General features: G+C 42.8%; 1 long non-coding RNA gene across 1 annotated transcript in view; it reads left to right on the top strand.

Annotated features, from left to right (window-relative positions):
* The window catches only part of LOC123385357, a 53487-nt gene that overhangs the window by 31718 nt on the left and 4410 nt on the right, over positions 1-17359 (top strand). The gene's annotated exons all lie outside the window — the stretch shown is intronic.

The following is a 17359-nucleotide window of genomic DNA, read 5'->3' as shown; positions in this document are numbered from 1 at the left end:
CAGCTCTTTATACTGAACTTCCAAATGGAAGCAATAGCAGTTATTATTCTACATAACAGGAGGCATCCCTGTTCTTCAGACAATTGGTAACACCCCAAACTTTCCTTATAAGAGGAGACAGCATTCTTTTTACCCATCTTTAGGTTGTGTGGATTCTCTTCTAGCTGTGTCATATCTTCCCTTTAATATCTTAGGATATAAAGTTAATTACAATTAACACATTTTAATTTAGATAATAGGAGGATGAGCAGGTGAGATGGGTTAATATAGACAAAGATACATTCATATCAAAATAACAGAACACTCATAACTACTTGCGTCTTCATTTCTGAATGTAGTTATTTAGTTACAGTTTGTACTTGTAACTTACCTTCTTCCACTATTCATTTTACATCCCCTTTGTTCCTTAACAAGCACCTCAAATGCTCATGGTTCTTTGCCTGGTGGGGTGACCAAAACCTTTATGCCTTAAGAATCTGGGTCAAGGGCGGAGGCGGGTGGGGCACCTGAGTGGCTCAGTCTGTTAGGCATCTGACTTTGGCTCGGGTCATGATCTCATGGTTCTTGAGTTTGAGCCCCGCATCAGGCTTTGTCCTGACAGTTGGAGCCTGGAGCCTGCTTCAGTTTCTGTGTCTCCCTCTCTCTCTGCTCCTCCCCCACCCCCGCACTCTATCTCAAAAATAAACATTAAAAATTTAAAAAAAAAGAATCTGGGTCACTGGGTTGTTGTAATCTTCTATTTAATACAGGATGTGGGAGCATTAGCAGGCACTCCAGAAGATTGCTTGTGTTCCATAAACCCTTCTTTGTCCCCCTGTGTTTCCCCTTGTTAGGATGAATCACCCCAGTTGACCCTCATTCTTTATCTGTTGATTCACTGGCATGAAGAGCCCAGAGTTGGCAAGGTGGCAGTCCCAACCTTCAGTATAAAGAACCATAGTTGTGTCCCCTGGAAGGAACATTTCTCCCTTGGCAACAGAGCTCAAAGTAACAGGGCTGGGAAGCAAAGATTTTGCTAGTGACTCACTAGGGATAACAGTGAGAAAAGCCATTCTCATTTCTACTCCCTGATTCCTGTCCTCATAAATCCTGCTATGGGCGAAAATACATTCATTAGTGATTTAAATCATATAGCACATCCTGGAGAGCATTGTCTCAGTCTCAGTTACCACCCAGCTAGAGTGGTGACCAAATCTTCAAGTGACTATTCCACTTGGTTTTTCCTACTAGGATAGTCCTCACTCCCCAGATTAGGAACCAATGTAGGGGGTTATTCCAGCTTCTAACCATGTTACTCCAATTATATATTCTTAAAATACTACAGGGTGGGCTTGGGGACCCACTGGACTCACCGTGATTACCTTACCTCCATGAGCCCCTACTCTGACTCATGAACCACAGCAGCATTTGAAGTCTCCATGGAGTAGTTTCAGTGTCTCATCCTTACAAAGTCTGATTATTTCCCTTTCCCACTGCACAGTCACCCTGATAAATGGTCATTGGCCCTTTTAGGGAAGACTGGGAGGAGGATGTATGGTACACATTTTTGGTATTGTAATAGGGTCTTCCCTCAAGGAAACCTGGCCTCTTCCTCTTTCCAGAGCTTCTGGGTCTGCGAATTGACTCAAGTCTGAGAATTGGTTGAAGGGCTGGAACTCTCTATCCTTGCAATTAACTTGGACTTCTCTTACCATACTGAAAGCTTTCCACTTACATAAATCAAGTAAAAATATAGTAGGCTGCTCCTGTATCTCCATTTTGGGATCACCATGATCAAACAGTCAACAGCAAAGATGCCCGCTGTCAAACCATTATGATTACTGCTTCAGCTTTGCTGCCCACAAGATAATCATGTCCATCTTGTCACTGGTGATTAGGTGACTTCATCACTTATGCCCAGTCACCCAGGGATCCATTATCCCCACTGGATTCAGGGAGCTCCGTTTGAAGGCAGTATTTCTCTTGGTTGTTCCTGGTTTTTAGAGTATAGTTCCTACAGAGCCCTTCCACAATTCTGGGCTTCCCCTTGTGAATGTATTTTTTACATCCCTAGTGAAAGGAGTGTCCTCTAGGTGGACATATATTTAAGGAATGGGGGAGCAGGTCTTATATAAAAATTCATTCCAGTTTTCTTAAGCCTTTGGATGGCTTCCTTTATAGCGTACTGAAGAATGGCTGGCATTTGAAATTGATTTAGTATAGGCCATCATGGGGTTCAGGCAATTCTGCCTAATCCAACATTATATTTCTCACATTCTGATCTAATACCCTTAAGTACCATTCGTACATATATTCTTCAGATTTCTGTCTACATAAATTGGAAATGAATCATGCAATTCTCTTGGCATGTGTGGCACCCCCTCACAGGTAACAATTCATACCTCACTCTCTGGGGCTTGTTTACATTTTTATCTGTTTATCAGGCTAAGCAATCAGAGGTAACAATAGGTCCCAAGGAGAGTCAGTAGTAGTCCCTTGCAAGGCAACTACTTAGGGGAAACTGTCACAAGGGAACAGTTTATACAAGGGGAAACCAATCTCCTCAGCAAGAGTACAAGAGGCTACTTCTTTTGGAAAAGGAGAGCTGGCTGGATTTAGGGGTTCAAGGTCTCCAGTTTCATCAGATCCCTCCATATGTCCCCGTTCAATTTTTGGTGTACTACTCTTTCCTGAGAAGAGCCTTGAGGTTAGCCCAAGGGTCTAAGAGGTGGAGATTCAGTTTGCATTGTAATTCAACCACCTGTGAGAGATTAGACTTTAGGTTTAGTGTTCAGAAATCCTGGTGGCTACAAGTGATGAAAGTTTCTTTTCTGTCGGTCACAGAAGTTTTCAGGCACCCTTAGCAGAAGCTGAATGAGAATGTAAAGCCCTGAGCATGTAATTTTCTTTCTCCAAGTCCTCAAACACAATTAGAAGAAAGCAGCCAGCCCCATTATATTCCTTAACGTCACCAAAACATTCTATGGCAGGAACCATCTGGTCACCCAAAGCCTTGCCTTCTATAGACACTTGATTACAAATGTCTGCAGGTGAGAATATAAGTAGCCATTGACCACTGTTTGTCCATGTGCTACCAATGTCCTCTGTACCACAGAAAAAATGGTCACTAATGCCTTTAAATCTAATCCAATCAGAAAGCCCACCAAAACTAACCCAGAACCAATTCAGAGAACTCATCCTGATGATTCTGTTTCCTGACATCACTTCTGGTACCAAATTCTATACAAGAGATACAGCAGGCATGACATAGAACATGGGATTTGTTTGAGAGATTTGACATTATTTGGAGGTGGTACAACCTCAGTTCAGCTGTTTTTCTCTGGTGCTGACTCTGAACTCACATGGCAAGTGTTGGGAAGGGAAGACAGGAAGTGGAGGAGAGCAGAAACATCTGGAAACATCAGACCTCCCGGAGGAACAAGCTAAAAATTGTGACTGTCTCTCTGTCTCCAAGTTCTCTCCTTAAATGACCTGAAGGAGAAACCAGTGTTCTCCCTGCAAGGCCACCCCACACCTGCCCCAGGATTGGGAGAAGCTGCCGGAAGAGATCTCACAGGAGCTAGAGTTGCAGAGGGCCCAGATACTGCCCACGCCAGCAAGAGGAGTTAGCAGATTTGCAAAACACGTGTGACCTCAAACACAGGCTGAATTTCATCTTTTGGAGAGTAAACATGACAACTGCTTCTCTTCTACCTTTCAAGTCTTCTGTAGGTTTCTCCCATGGCTCTAAACCAAACACATATGGGGGAGGGAATTCTGGGAAATGCAGTTCGGCTGCACTAAGTCCACAGTTTTAAAGCTACCACAGTATGCTGGGCAGCTAGAAACACACATGCAAATGGACAGATAGGAAAAACAACATGGTATCCTGGGCAATCCTGGATATTGATGTCTGTCCCAAATCTCCCTTTTAAATGAACCCAGACTATCCACACTGGGACTGGTGAGGAAAGCTGTCACAGGCTAACACATTTTCAGCTGTATCTGAATACACTACTCTCTCTGGACCCTCCCTTTGCTGGTTTTCACTGCCCCAGGCCTTACCACTATACCTTGGCTCTGACCCTGGCCCATCAGATCGGTGACCTGCTCCTGGGCCTACCTTCTGCCCCAGGCCTTGCTGTCCTGGTGCTGACCTCTGGCTTCCCTGTAGGACCTACAAGATGCCCAGTTGCTATACCCCCCTGGACTCCCCCACCCAAAACAGATCTGTTGTTCACCAGCCCCAACAGAGAGACCTCAAGCAAGTAAATGAGTCATGCAAAGGAGTAATGATAATGGTGCTGATGGTAAATTGTCTAGCACCTATGGCTTTTAAATGCCTTTATCTGTGCGAAGTCTGGACCAGTTTGAATGAATCATGCTCCTTCCAAGCTGCTTAGGGGAGCCTGTGAGTAATAGACCCGTATGTGAATTATGGTTAAGAAAATCCTATAGCAGTTGGAGACTTAATGTAAAAATAGCCCATTCCCACCTCCCTAGAAATGGTTTGTTTGGTTTTGCTCATTAAGTGTGTATAATTATACCTTAAAGTTGTTTTCCTTTGCATTTCTTTAATTGATAGTGCAGATGCCTTTTCCCTGAGATGATTTACCATCTAAATCTCCTTGCGTTAGCATTTTCTTCTCATGTGTTTTCATTTCTTATTTTGTGAAATTTGGGTTTGACCTTATGTATTTTATCAAGACTTTATATATTTTAGACAATAGATTTTTCTGACTATATTTAAATATATTTCACTCTTCTGTTGTTTTCCTTCCGGTATTTCTTTTATTGCTTCTCAGTGTGCAAAAGTCCTCACTTTTATGGATGTCAACATCCATCTTGTTCCTGATGATAGCCTCCATTTTTATTATTCATAAATTTATTTCCCGCCAGAACTGAGATAAATATTCTGTTGTATTTCTTCTAGATAATTTGTTATGGATTGGATTTTTATATTTACCTCTGATTCCTCTGGAGTCTGTAGAGGGTAGTATTTAAGAGCCTGGACTTGGCTGTCAAAATGGTGTGAGTTCAAATTCTGTCTTTTCTCCTTACTTCCTGCAGAACACCATGGAAAAACATTTGTCTTCTCTGAAGCTATTTTCTCAGATTAGTTTTCCATACTACCTTTTCTTTCTTAAATATTTTTAATAGTGAAATATAACACAGAAGAAGTACACAAAACATACATGGATACCTCATTATCATTTCTACATTACTTTTTTATCCTTCATTCTCTCAGTTGGATTCCTCTCTAAGGTATCCCATGGAGGTTTTAAATTGATTTGTATTAAATATCACTTTTGTATTGTCCGGGTGCACCACGGGGCACTGCTGGCTAACGTGATACCCCCAAAGGGGGTGTTTCGAGGGTAACAAGACAGCCACCGCTGATAGACCTGACCATCGTGGTAACTCACCCAAGAGAGGATGTCTCAAAATGAATAAGCAGCAAAAGGAACCAGAAACTGGGACCTGAAAGTCAATGTTTGGGAATCAGAACTGGGAGGTTAGACAGAGGCGGCGATAAAGAAATGAACAAAGCAGGGAGGAAGCTGTCAAATTTGATGACTGTGTCCATGATGTGGGGTATCAGTGAGGTGCTCCTTTATGATTTTGCCCACCCTGACAGACAGAGACAGAACACGGATAGGAGTGATGAGCACTGAGAAAACATGGGGATGCTGTTCTCTTACTGCGTTTGCTATTCCTAGGCACGAGGTAGTTCTCTCTCTCCAGGTATTAATGTCTTCTTTCTGCCATTAAATATTTATAATGTTATTTGAATAAATCTCTCATGGTGCAGGTTGATATTCAAATTTTTATTACCATAAATGGGCTCTTTGTTTTCATTTTTCCCTCAGTGTGCTACTAGTATGTAACAATGCAATTGATTTTTGAGGCAGCATCTTGTATCTCATAACTCTTACAGAGTCCATTTATTACCTCTAATAATTTTTTGGTTGATGTCTTTTGATTTTCTAGGTCAATGGTAAAAAAAAAAAAGCAACATCTTTATTCTTTTTCTTTATATATTTATGTCTTTTATCGTCTTCCTTCTCCAGTAGTTATTGCAGGTTCTTCTGGTGCCCTATTCAGTAGGTACAAGGAAAAAGACATCTTTGTTTTGTTTCTTTACCTTTTCTTTAAGGAAATGACTGACATTTCTACAACATGTATTGTGCCTTGCCTGTAACAGACACACAATTTTTGTAGGTTGAAATGAGATTAAGAATCCACTTTAAATAATTAACGTAAATAACTTAAAGAAAGAAGCTATCCCCCTAATCTTGTATACAAAATGGATTTTTAAACACACCAAAGTTATTTCTGGCACATATTAAGGTAATGGAATGGCATTTGCTATTCTACTTTTCTACTAATAAGGGTCAATTATATTGAGGCTTTTCATTTCTGTGTGACAGTTTTGAACTCCATGATTAAAACTGGTTTGGGTTTAGTGTTTCATTCTCTGAAGATTCTGTATTTTAGTTCCTAAGTTTTACTTGGGGATTTTTGCATTTGTTTTTCCAAAGTGAATTGTTCTAGTTTGCTTTCATGATTGGTATCTGTCGGATGTGAATTAGCCCATATTTGCCTCAGTGAATGTTAGCTAACATTTCATCTTTTTTTGTAATCTTAAAGACTACATAAAACTCAAGTACCCTTGATTTTTCTGAAAGTTAAGAAAACCACCTAGGGAATCCATCTGGAGTAGGTTCCTTGTATGGAATAAATCTTTAATAACAACACCTACTATTTCTTATTCTGTTATTAGTCTGGTCGTGTTCTCCTTCTTCCCACATTAGCTCTTGGAATATAAAAACATGTATGAAGGATTATGCACTTCTAGTTAGATATCAACTTTATTACCATGTAACTGAGAATAATTTCCTACTAAATTATAATAAATACAAAAGAAAAATGTATCTCCTTTCTCACTTACTGGCTTTATTAATAATCTCCTTGAGGCTGAGATTTGGCCCAGTTCACCTGTTTTTCCAAGGAGCCAAGTGCAATATGGAACTCATTGTAGGTGTTAAGTAAATGTGTACGGAATGAGACAAAGGGCGAGCCCTTTCTGCAGGAGATGTTTGTTTGGTTTTCAAAGTTGCCTCTCCTCTATTTTATTCCCAATTCGTACTTCATCTTCATATCTTGGGAGTCTGAAATACTTTATGAAATAATATATATTTTTAATTATCTATACCTTGCCTCATCTGAAAAGGTGGATTGAAATATTAAAGGGCATAAAAATATCATAATTTTAAAGATAATGAAAAATGTTAGGTGTGAGAAAAGAGACACATTAAGCATTCAGGAGGGTTAGCTATTTGCAATAAAATGGTAAAAATTCAATCTTCAACCTTGTGGTCTCTCACAGTGCATGTTTACTTTATGGGATTAAGTGCGGATATTGCCAAAGTTGAGATCTACCTGCCTCCTGCAGAGTCTCTGTATTTTCCTTCCTTGTGGGTTATGTGCTCTTGGCTCACCACTACATCCTATGGTGGTCTCCCCGCCTGGATATTTCATCCTGGGTGTGCCTGGCCAGGTAGGGGCCAAGGGCCCCAGTTCTCTACAGCTGACACAATTTCTTTCCAAGGAATGCTCTTGTCCCACTGTCTGGGAAAGAGGCCTACATTTGAATTCTTCCCACTTTAAATACGGTCTTTCTTTTCTCCGTGGCCCCTTGAAAAATCCTGTCTTCGTCCCTAAAGTTTAAAACAATTAACAAGTTGGCTTGGTTTCCAATGGATGGAGAAAAGTGGCCGTATGATATACCCACTGAGTTATCTTTTTCCTTTTAGAGTGCTTTTGTTGAAGGATTTCTTTTAAAAATGTGTCTTATATGTTGGGCTTTCTCTGCTTCTTCTGGCCACTCATATATTCACACGAGATTTTTCCTTGATCTCTTTTCAAGCTCCATAAGTTTCCCTTCATTTATCCTTTTAAGAAAAATGTATGGATACGTAGTACTGTAGTATTGGGTTCTCATGGAGAGCCAGGCCCTGCAGTAGAGACTTAGGTAGAAATGAACACACAGTGCATTTCCAAATCTGGTTGTTGGAGGATGTAGTTTAAGGGGAAAGGAGGAGGAGGTGAAGCACTGGGGAGTTGAGAGAGTGGTAAACATGGGCCATGGAGAATTCCTCAAACTGACGTCACAAAGAGCCTGGAGAATGGGCTCCGAGGCCCAGGGTCAGTGAGGGAGTTGCTGGGATCCACCAGCCTCAGACTAAATCTGAGTTTAAAGGCATGCATGTTGCATATAGGAAACCAGTCTTTCATGTGTTGAAACCAAATAAACAGGCTGAGGGAGTTGGACCTTTCTCTAAAGACATGAGCAGGAAAAGAATAGAAAGTCCATTCAAAAACAAAACTTCCAAGAGCCACAGAGCTAGCCTTCCCTCTTCCTGCAGCGCTTGGCCCCGGGCCGGCTGTGAACCACAGTGCCTGAACCAGTTGCAAAAGCGAGAACCTCAGGTGACCAAAATGCGACCACAGCTTGCTGGAGCCAATTCGTGTTTATGGGTCTCCCTGAATTTTATACTTTTATCAGGGCTTCCTTCTTTATCTGCAAATTATTCTCTTCTGCCTTTCCTCTCCACGGGTCAGCTAGGGTTGCATGTTGGTGTCCCAGGAGGCAGGTTTGGGAGGGAGATGGTGAGCTGTGATGCCAGCCAAGGATAGACTGGCTGCCCCCTGGGAGCTCTGGGACCTTAGAGTTGTTTCCTCACCCCCACTCCATCCCTCAGGCACTGGGTATGGGGCACACTGAGGAGAGCGTGACCTTGGGCAAGTGGCTCTCTGCAGCTGCAGGGATTCCTAAGGGAAGGGTGTGCCAGCTGTGGGCTGTGGGCCACCTGCTGCCAGCACCGTGTCAGCTGGGCCACACTGAAGGGGTGTGGGGAGCTCTTCCCAGTGCCCACCACAGGCCTTGCACCAGGGCCGGAAATCACCAGCTGGAAAACCCTTTGTTTGCAAAAAACTCAGACTTCATAGTGTGGCAGGGAGACAGGGAAGGACACAATGCATTTTCATACAATGCAGCAACTACTATAATTGAAGGGTGCTTAAAGTGCCAGCATGGGTTTGCGTGTAAGTATGTAGGAAGGATTATTTATAATTACATGGGTGTGAAATTAACATTTTTAAAAAATTTTTATTCTTTGTTTATTTTTGAGAGACAGAGACAGAGGGCGAGCGGGGGAGGAACAGAGAAAGAGGGAGACACAGAATCTGAAGCAGGCTCCAGGCTCCAAGCTGTCAGCACAGAGCCTGATGCAGGACTTGAACTCATGAACCGGGAGATCATGACCTGAGCCGAAGTCAGACGCTTAACCGAGCCACCCAGGCGCCCCTTGAAATTAACTTTCAAAACAAAATATTTTGAAGTCTGCACTCAGCTAAACTTTTGCTATTCTATTTACAAATCCAGCAAAAACTTTAAATAAAAATGAAATGATCATTTTCCAGGGGACTTTTGAATAATGGTCCATCAATTCAAGATGAGCACATTTAATTCTCTCTGAACAATCTAATTTTCACCCTTAGCTAAATTTACTAAATATTTTAAACTATATTCGTATATTAATATATTTTGTTTCCTCATTAAGGCCTTTAAATGCCTAGTAGGGGAAATTCATGACTCTAAAGAAAATCTTGTGAAGTGTTTAAACAATTGTAGTAAATTGACTTCATTTATAAATATCAGGCTAACCATGACATTTTCACTGAAATTATGCAAATAATTTTACAACTTTCAACTCTAAAATCACCGGCCTAAAATCAGCTATTAGTTTTACATTGGTTTCTTTAACAAAATATTGGAAGGGATTTATTTATTTACTTATTTTATTTACTTCATTTACTTCATTTTATTTACTTTTATTTGAGAGACAAAGTGTGTGTGAAGGTGGGGAGAGTGGTGGGGGTGGGGAGAGAGAGAGAGAGAGAGAGAGAGAGAGAGAGAGAGAGAATCTCAAGCAGGCTGCACACTTGAGACCCATGTGGGGCTTGATCCCATGACCCTGAGATTATGACCTGAGCTGAAATCAAGGGTCAGACGCTCAACTGACTGAACCACCCAGGTGCCCCACAAGGGACTTTTTAAAAATATGAAGTGATTACCCATGAATTTAAAAAATGAAGAATCCAATGGGAAAAAAAAGACAGTCTTTTCAATAAATGGTGTTGGGAAAACTGGACAGCAACACGCAGAAGAATGAACCTGGACTGCTTTCTTACACCATACACAAAAATAAACTCAATATGGATGAAAAACCTAAACGTAAGACAGAAAGCCATCAAAATCCTAGAGGAGAAAACAGGCAACAACCTCTTTGACCTCGACCACAGCAACTTCTTACTTGACATGTCTCCAGAGGCAAGAGAAACAAAAGCAAAAGCGATTGGGACTTCATCAAGATAAACAGCTTCTGCACGGCGAAGGAAACAATCAGCAAAACTAAAAGGCAACTGACAAAATGAGAGAAGATATTTACAAATGACATATCAGATAAAGGGTTAGTATCCAATATCTACAAAGAACTTCTCAAAATCAACACCCAAAAAACAAATAATCCAGTGAAGAAAAGGACAAAAGACGTGAATAGACCTTTCTCCAAAGAAGACATCCAGATAGCTAACAGACACAGGAAAAAATGCTCGACATCATTCACCATCAGGGAACTACAAATCAAAATCACAATGAGATACCACCCACACCTGCCAGAATGGCTAAAATTAACAACTCAGGCAACAATAGATAGATGTTGGCAAGGATGCAGAGAAAGGGGAAACTTTTGGCACTGCTGGTGGGAATACAAACTGGTGCAGCCACTCTGGAAAACAGAAAACATTTCCTCAAAAAATTAAAAATAGAACTACCCTACGACCCAGCAATTGCACTACGAGGCATTTATCCAAGGGATACAGGTGTGCTGTTTCAAAGGGACACATGCACCCCAATGCTTATAGCAGCACTATCAACAATAGGCAAAGTATGGAAAGAGCCCAAATGTCCATTGACTGATGAATGGATAAAGAAGATGTGGTATATATATGCAATGGAGTATTACTCGGCAATCAAAACGAATGAAATCTTGCCATTTGCAACAACATGGATGGAACTAGAGTGTGTTATGCTAAGTGAAATAAGTCAGTCAGAGAAAGACAAATATCATATGACTTCACTTATATGTGGAATTTAAGATACAAAACAGATGAACATAAAGGAAGGGAAGCAAAAATTATATAAAAACGGAGAGGGAAAAAAACCCTGAGAGACTCTTAAATACAGAGCACAAACTGAGGGTTGCTGGCGGGGTGTTGGGGTGAGGGAAGGGCGAAAGGGGTAAGGAGCATTAAGGAGAGCACTTGTTGGGATGAGCACTGGGTGTTATATGTAAGTGATGACTCACTAAATTCTATTCCTGAAATCATTATTACACTATATGTTAATTAACTTGGATTTAAATTTAAAATAATAATAATAATTAAAAAGAAAAATGAATAAATAAAATCTAATATCATATTTTTAAAAGAACTGAAGAAAGAGTCAATCGTTATGTATGGTCCTTGCTTGCTTTTGATAAAACAAACAAACAAAACCAAAAAATACCCAAAAAACCTTAACAAGAATTTTTATGACACAACAGTTAGAAATTTGAACACTGACTAAACACTTGTTGTTATTAAGGAAGTACTATTAATTTTTCTCTATATATAATGTGCTGTGACATCTGCGATTTGCTTCCCAATTACATGGGAGGGAGAAGTTAATGTGGACAGGGAAGGCTTGTCTTGAGTCGGTGGTAATTGTTGAGCTAGGTGATGGGCTCATGGGGGCTCTTTGGACTACGCCACAAAGGTCTGTATTTGTTTGAAATTCTGCATACTAAACAATTTTTAAAAATTAAACTGGAATTTTAACACCAACTTCTGAGATTCCTTAAGATACTATATTTTCAGTAAAAACCCATGAAATAACAAATTCACGGTATTTTCCTGTGTTTGCAAAACACGTTCTTTACGAATCCAAAAGCATGAATGCCATTGATGAGGTTTCTTTTGCCATCTCTTCTAAAGCTACGTAAGGTTGGAAAGACATCCACTAGGGAGAGAGGCCCAATCCCAGGAGTCAGCATTGTTTTAAAGCCCCCAGGTGATTCTTCTGGGCAGCCAAGGTTGGGAACACTGTACTGATATAGTACACAAGAATCTTCTGGAGGGCTTGTTACGTGGGATGCTGGGCCCTGGCCCCAGAGGTTCTGACCCACGGATCTATGTAGAGGCCTGAAGGCCTGCATTTCTCACAACTTCCAGGTAATGCTGATGCTTCTGGCTCAGGGCCTCAGTTTGAGAAACACTGTTGCAAGGCAAGCAGTGGAGATTACTACGTCAATAATTCAGGTCCATTATACTGAAAGTGTCTACTGTGAATTGAAGTTGCTTTTTTTTTTTAAAGTTTATTTGCTTATTTTGAGAGAGAGAAAGAGAGAGAGCACGTGTGCACACAAGTCAGGGAGGGGCAGAGAGAGAGGGAGAGAGAATCCCGAGCAGGCTCTGTCAGCACAGAACCCTAACGCAGGGCTCGACCTCATGAACTGTGAGATCATGACCTGTGCTGAAACCAAGAGTCAGACATTTAACTTACTGAGCTACCCAGGTGCCCCTGAAATTCCTTTCTATGACCAAGCACACAACTTGGTTCTTGTTACAATAGCTATAAAGAGGTGTGTATGTGGGGAAGGCTTCCTTTTCATTTGGGTTTTTGCAATCCTTGTCCCCTGTGTTAAGAGCACACCCTTAACTAATTACATCTTCTGAGAAGGGCTTAGGGACAGGATAGATAACTTCCTTTAGCCAGTAAGCTTCCTCCACTGCCTGCCTGAAGTTGCCAAAAATTTTAGCTCTCTTAAGACATTTTAGTGTCAGGGCATCCGGGTGGCTCAGTTAAGCATCCGACTCTTGATTTTAGAGAGTCATGATCCCAGGATTGTGGGATCGAGCCCCAGCCTTCTGGAGATGCTCTTCTCTCTCCCTCTAGCCTTCTCCCCTGCTCTCTAAAAAATAAAAATAAAACTAGGACACCTGGGTGGCTCAGTTGGTTAAGGATCTGACTTCGGCTCAGGTCATGATCTCCTGGTTTGTGGGTTCAAGCCCCACATAGGGCTTAGTGCTGACAGCTCAGTGTCTGGAGCCTGCTTTGGATTCTGTGTCTCCCCCTCTCTCTGCCCCTCCCCTGCTCATGCTCCCTGTCTGTCAAAAAAAAAACAGATGTTGGGGCGCCTGGGTGGCAAGTCGGTTAAGCGTCCGACTTCAGCCAGGTCACGATCTCGCGGTCCGTGAGTTCGAGCCCCGCGTCGAGCTCTGGGCTGATGGCTCGGAGCCTGGAGCCTGTTTCCGATTCTGTGTCTCCTTTTCTCTCTGCCCCTCCCCCGTTCATGCTCTGTCTCTCTCTGTCCCAAAAATAAATAAACGTTGAAAAAAAAATTAAAAAAAAAATAAAAAAATAAACAGATGTTAAAAATTTTTGTTTTTAAATAAAAATTAAAAAGTTCAGGGGCGCCTGGGTGGCGCAGTCGGTTAAGCGTCCGACTTCAGCCAGGTCACGATCTCGCGGTCTGTGAGTTCGAGCCCCGCGTCAGGCTCTGGGCTGATGGCTCAGAGCCTGGAGCCTGTTTCCGATTCTGTGTCTCCCTCCCTCTCTGCCCCTCCCCCGTTCATGCTCTGTCTCTCTCTGTCCCAAAAATAAATAAACATTGAACAACAATTTAAAAAAAAAAAGTTTAAAAAAAGACATTTTAGTGTCTTCTGCTCTGGCTGGGAAGACATTTGAATGCAAGATTTTAGGGTCCTGAATTTCCTCATATTTTGTCTGATGTTGTGGCCAAAGCTCTTACATTCTGTTGGTCGTGTAGCTAGAGTATCACAGTCTGCCTGGGGAATCAGGGACGGCTTCACAGAGGAGGTGGTTTTGAGGTCAGCCTCAAGGGATGAATAGGGGTGTGGCACGTAGACAAGGGAAGCAGGAGTAGAGGGAACAGTCTGGTGTTTTCATAATTTCTGGAATGTCAAATGGGGTGTGTTGAGGATTACAGGGGAGGAAGGAATGAGAGATGTGGCTGAACAGACAGGCAGGCAGGGACCAGGCATCATGGAGCGGGGCCTCATGTACCATGCAGGGGAAGAGTTAGATTTATCCTGGAGACATTGAGGGAACTAGTGAAGAATTTTGAGCGATAGAGTGACCCTATGAGATTTGCATGTTGGAAAGATTATCCTGGCATCTGTGTGGAGGATGGACTGAGGATCATGCCCAGAAGCAGGAATTTACCAGCAGGGAGATTAGTTGAGTAAAAGCGATACATGAGTACCTGTCTAGAGTAATCACAGCAGGGATGGGAAGGGAAGACAATAAGAAAAGGTGGATATATTTGCATGCTGATGTGCGTGCACGTATGTGTTTGTTATCTGCCTTGTCTTGAAAGTATTTAAGGCAGCTTAAGTAAATGCATAAAACTGAAACAAATATAAAATCTTTAATAAAGGTAGAAGGAAACAGAACAAACAGAAAAGCAAAGCAGGGAGCATAAGATGAGACCATGAAAGAAGTTTACATTGGGGTCCTTACATTTGCCCAAGGTGGGTCATGAACTTGTCTTTCTAGATATCAGTAGAAAGGGAGGCTCAGTCCATTATTTGATTCACAGAGCCCATAGTATAAAAACACTCCCGCTGCTTGGGAGGAACATGGGGAGGATTAGTTCTGAAAACAGAAAAATTTCTCCCATGGAGACTCAGAAAGAGGACAAAGGTTGATGTGCCCAACCAAAGCCTCCATGTCACAGAGTGAGGAGTGAGGGGATCTTGTTTTCTAAGAAATCATTCCTATGGGTAGAGAGTCAAGAATTCAGTCTTAAAGATGGGGACTGGTCACCATCTTTTGCCTCAGTGAGGGGCCTGGTGGGTGGCTACCAGGCCAGGCTGTCGGACTGGCAAGTGTCTATCCTGTCAAGGAAGGGGTAGATACCTTCCTAGAAACAAAGCAAAACCAACAATCACAATAAATGGCAGGAGGCTCTGGAAGAGGACAACCCGTAACCAAGCAGACATGGCAGATGGTGAGGCTTCCCAGCATGCTGGAAGCTAAAGGATTGAGGCAAGGACTTGATGCCTCATAATCCAGAAGACTGAGAGATTGGTTAGCATGTTAGACCAATGGCTTGGGTCAGTTGGTTGGATGGTTATGCAGAAGGAAATGAAGCAGGAGAAGAAGTAGCTTTGAGGGTTGTGTGATGGTGAGGAGAATTGTGAGTTCCCTTTGGGGCCATGCCTGAAAACATAACCAGGTTTTTTGTGGTTTGGTTTTGGTTTTCATGTGCTTTTGGTGCCTCCAACCATATCCTCTTGGCCTACTGAGGAGGTCACCAGTAACAATGGCCCTGGCCACCCATGGTTTCTTCCATCTCTCTGCCTTAGAGTGTTCTCTTCTTGCTGGTGCTAGGTAGGTTGGAAGTGTTATGAGTTAATGCCTCAGGAGTGACCCTCAGCCAATAATGGACAGGACTTGGTGGATAAATACCAAACTTCCTGCCCCTGCAAGTGGACAGTTCTTAGGTATGTTCCTCATAGTGTCTTACGCAACCTGCAGGACAGGTGCCGGTTACCCAGAGTGACGACCCACTCATAACTGAGCTCATTATTAGCTATCTCACTTTCCTACTCCTCGTGGAGCTTCCTGGGGTCACTTTCCAATTACCCCTTGCATACAAATCCTTATGAGGGCCGTCACAACCCATACATACTAACCCATATATACTAACTAGTCCTTTCTTAGGTGGTTCCTAAGCAGCAGAGCCTGAGATGGGTATTTATTGGGGGCAGTGCTCCCAGGAGAAGAGGAATGGGGGAAAAAGAAGGGGCAGGGGATAAAAAGCTAAGTTCGGATGTGGTATCAGGTAGCCACTTGCATCAGCCTGATCCCAAAGGGGGCTCTGGGATGCAAATTGCACTGTTAAAGTTGATTCCACCTTGAGACCAGGAGGCCAGCCATTTGCGTCCTCTGTGCCAGGTGTGTTTGCTGAGGTCTGGAGAGGTCTGTCTGGTATACACCCTCCTCCAGCCAAAGACCTATCTCTTAGTCATCTCCCAGTGGAGGCTCCCTTTGGCCTTGGGTGAGTCTCCTGAATAGACAAACACAGGCAGCAAGCCAGCAGGTAGAAGGACACCACCAGTGCCCTCTATAGGCCTTCTGGAGTATTACAAGCTTGGCACATTGGTTTTCTGCAGCCATTTGTCTCTTGACGTTTTCGCCAGTGGACTCTGCCCGGTAGTATATGAGAGAAAGAGCTAGATAAGGTGTGATGCCTGCACTCAAGGAGCTTGCTGTCTAGAGAGGGAACCAGACAGGAATACAATTATCAAGGGAACAAGAAAATCACATTGCGCACAGGTGGAAGCAAACTGCGGTGGAAGCTTAACCAGGAGGTGGAGAATTTCCATGTGCGGGAGGACAATCCTATAAGGCTTGATAAGGAAGTGATATTCCAGCTGGCACTTAAATGTCATCTTGAAGGACCCTCCCAATGCTAAAAGATCCCTTAGGCTCTGTGAGGCTCCGAAAGGTGTTGGAGTTCCCATCGGGAGAAATGGGTGCTACCCTTCCCCCACCCCCCACCCCCACACACATCCCACGCTCTTGCTCCTAATGTTGGAAAAGCAGGCCTTTGACTGGGGTAGTGGTTTTTTATTTGGTCTAATTTCATTTTTTCTTTAAAATACTAGGTCGTTCTTGCATGCTTTTGAGGTGGCTGTGGGCATGTTCTTCTTCACTATCCTGCCCTAGGGTCTTCTACACAGCAGGATGAGCTCATCTCCCTCTCAGTACTTAACAGCCTCCGTGCCTCCCCAACGTGGGCCAAGAATCTTCCCCTGGGACTAAGGCAAGGGCTGGGTGGTAATTCAGTTGGGACCTCCATTCCTCTGTTAAGAGGGGGAAACCATGGGGCACCTGGGTGGCGCAGTCGGTTAAGCGTCCGACTTCAGCCAGGTCACGATCTCGCGGTCCGTGAGTTCGAGCCCCGCGTCAGGCTCTGGGCTGATGGCTCAGAGCCTGGAGCCTGTTTCCGATTCTGTGTCTCCCTCTCTCTCTGCCCCTCCCCCGTTCATGCTCTGTCTCTCTCTGTCCCAAAAATAAATAAACGTTGAAAAAAAAATTAAAAAAAAAAAGGGGGAAACCATGAACAGCTTGCCTCAAAAAAAAAAAAAAGAGGGGGAAACCATGAACAGCTTGCCTCTCCTCACCTCTGCCCTGTGTGGTCTGAAATGGTACACTCCCCAAGCAACGAAATAATAGGTTTTCTCT

This window comes from Felis catus, chromosome B2 (assembly GCF_018350175.1).
Source record: "Felis catus isolate Fca126 chromosome B2, F.catus_Fca126_mat1.0, whole genome shotgun sequence".
NCBI lineage: Eukaryota > Metazoa > Chordata > Mammalia > Carnivora > Felidae > Felis > Felis catus.
The sequence above is the reverse complement of the archived record's forward strand: the minus strand, read 5'-3'. Positions and strand labels throughout refer to the sequence as shown.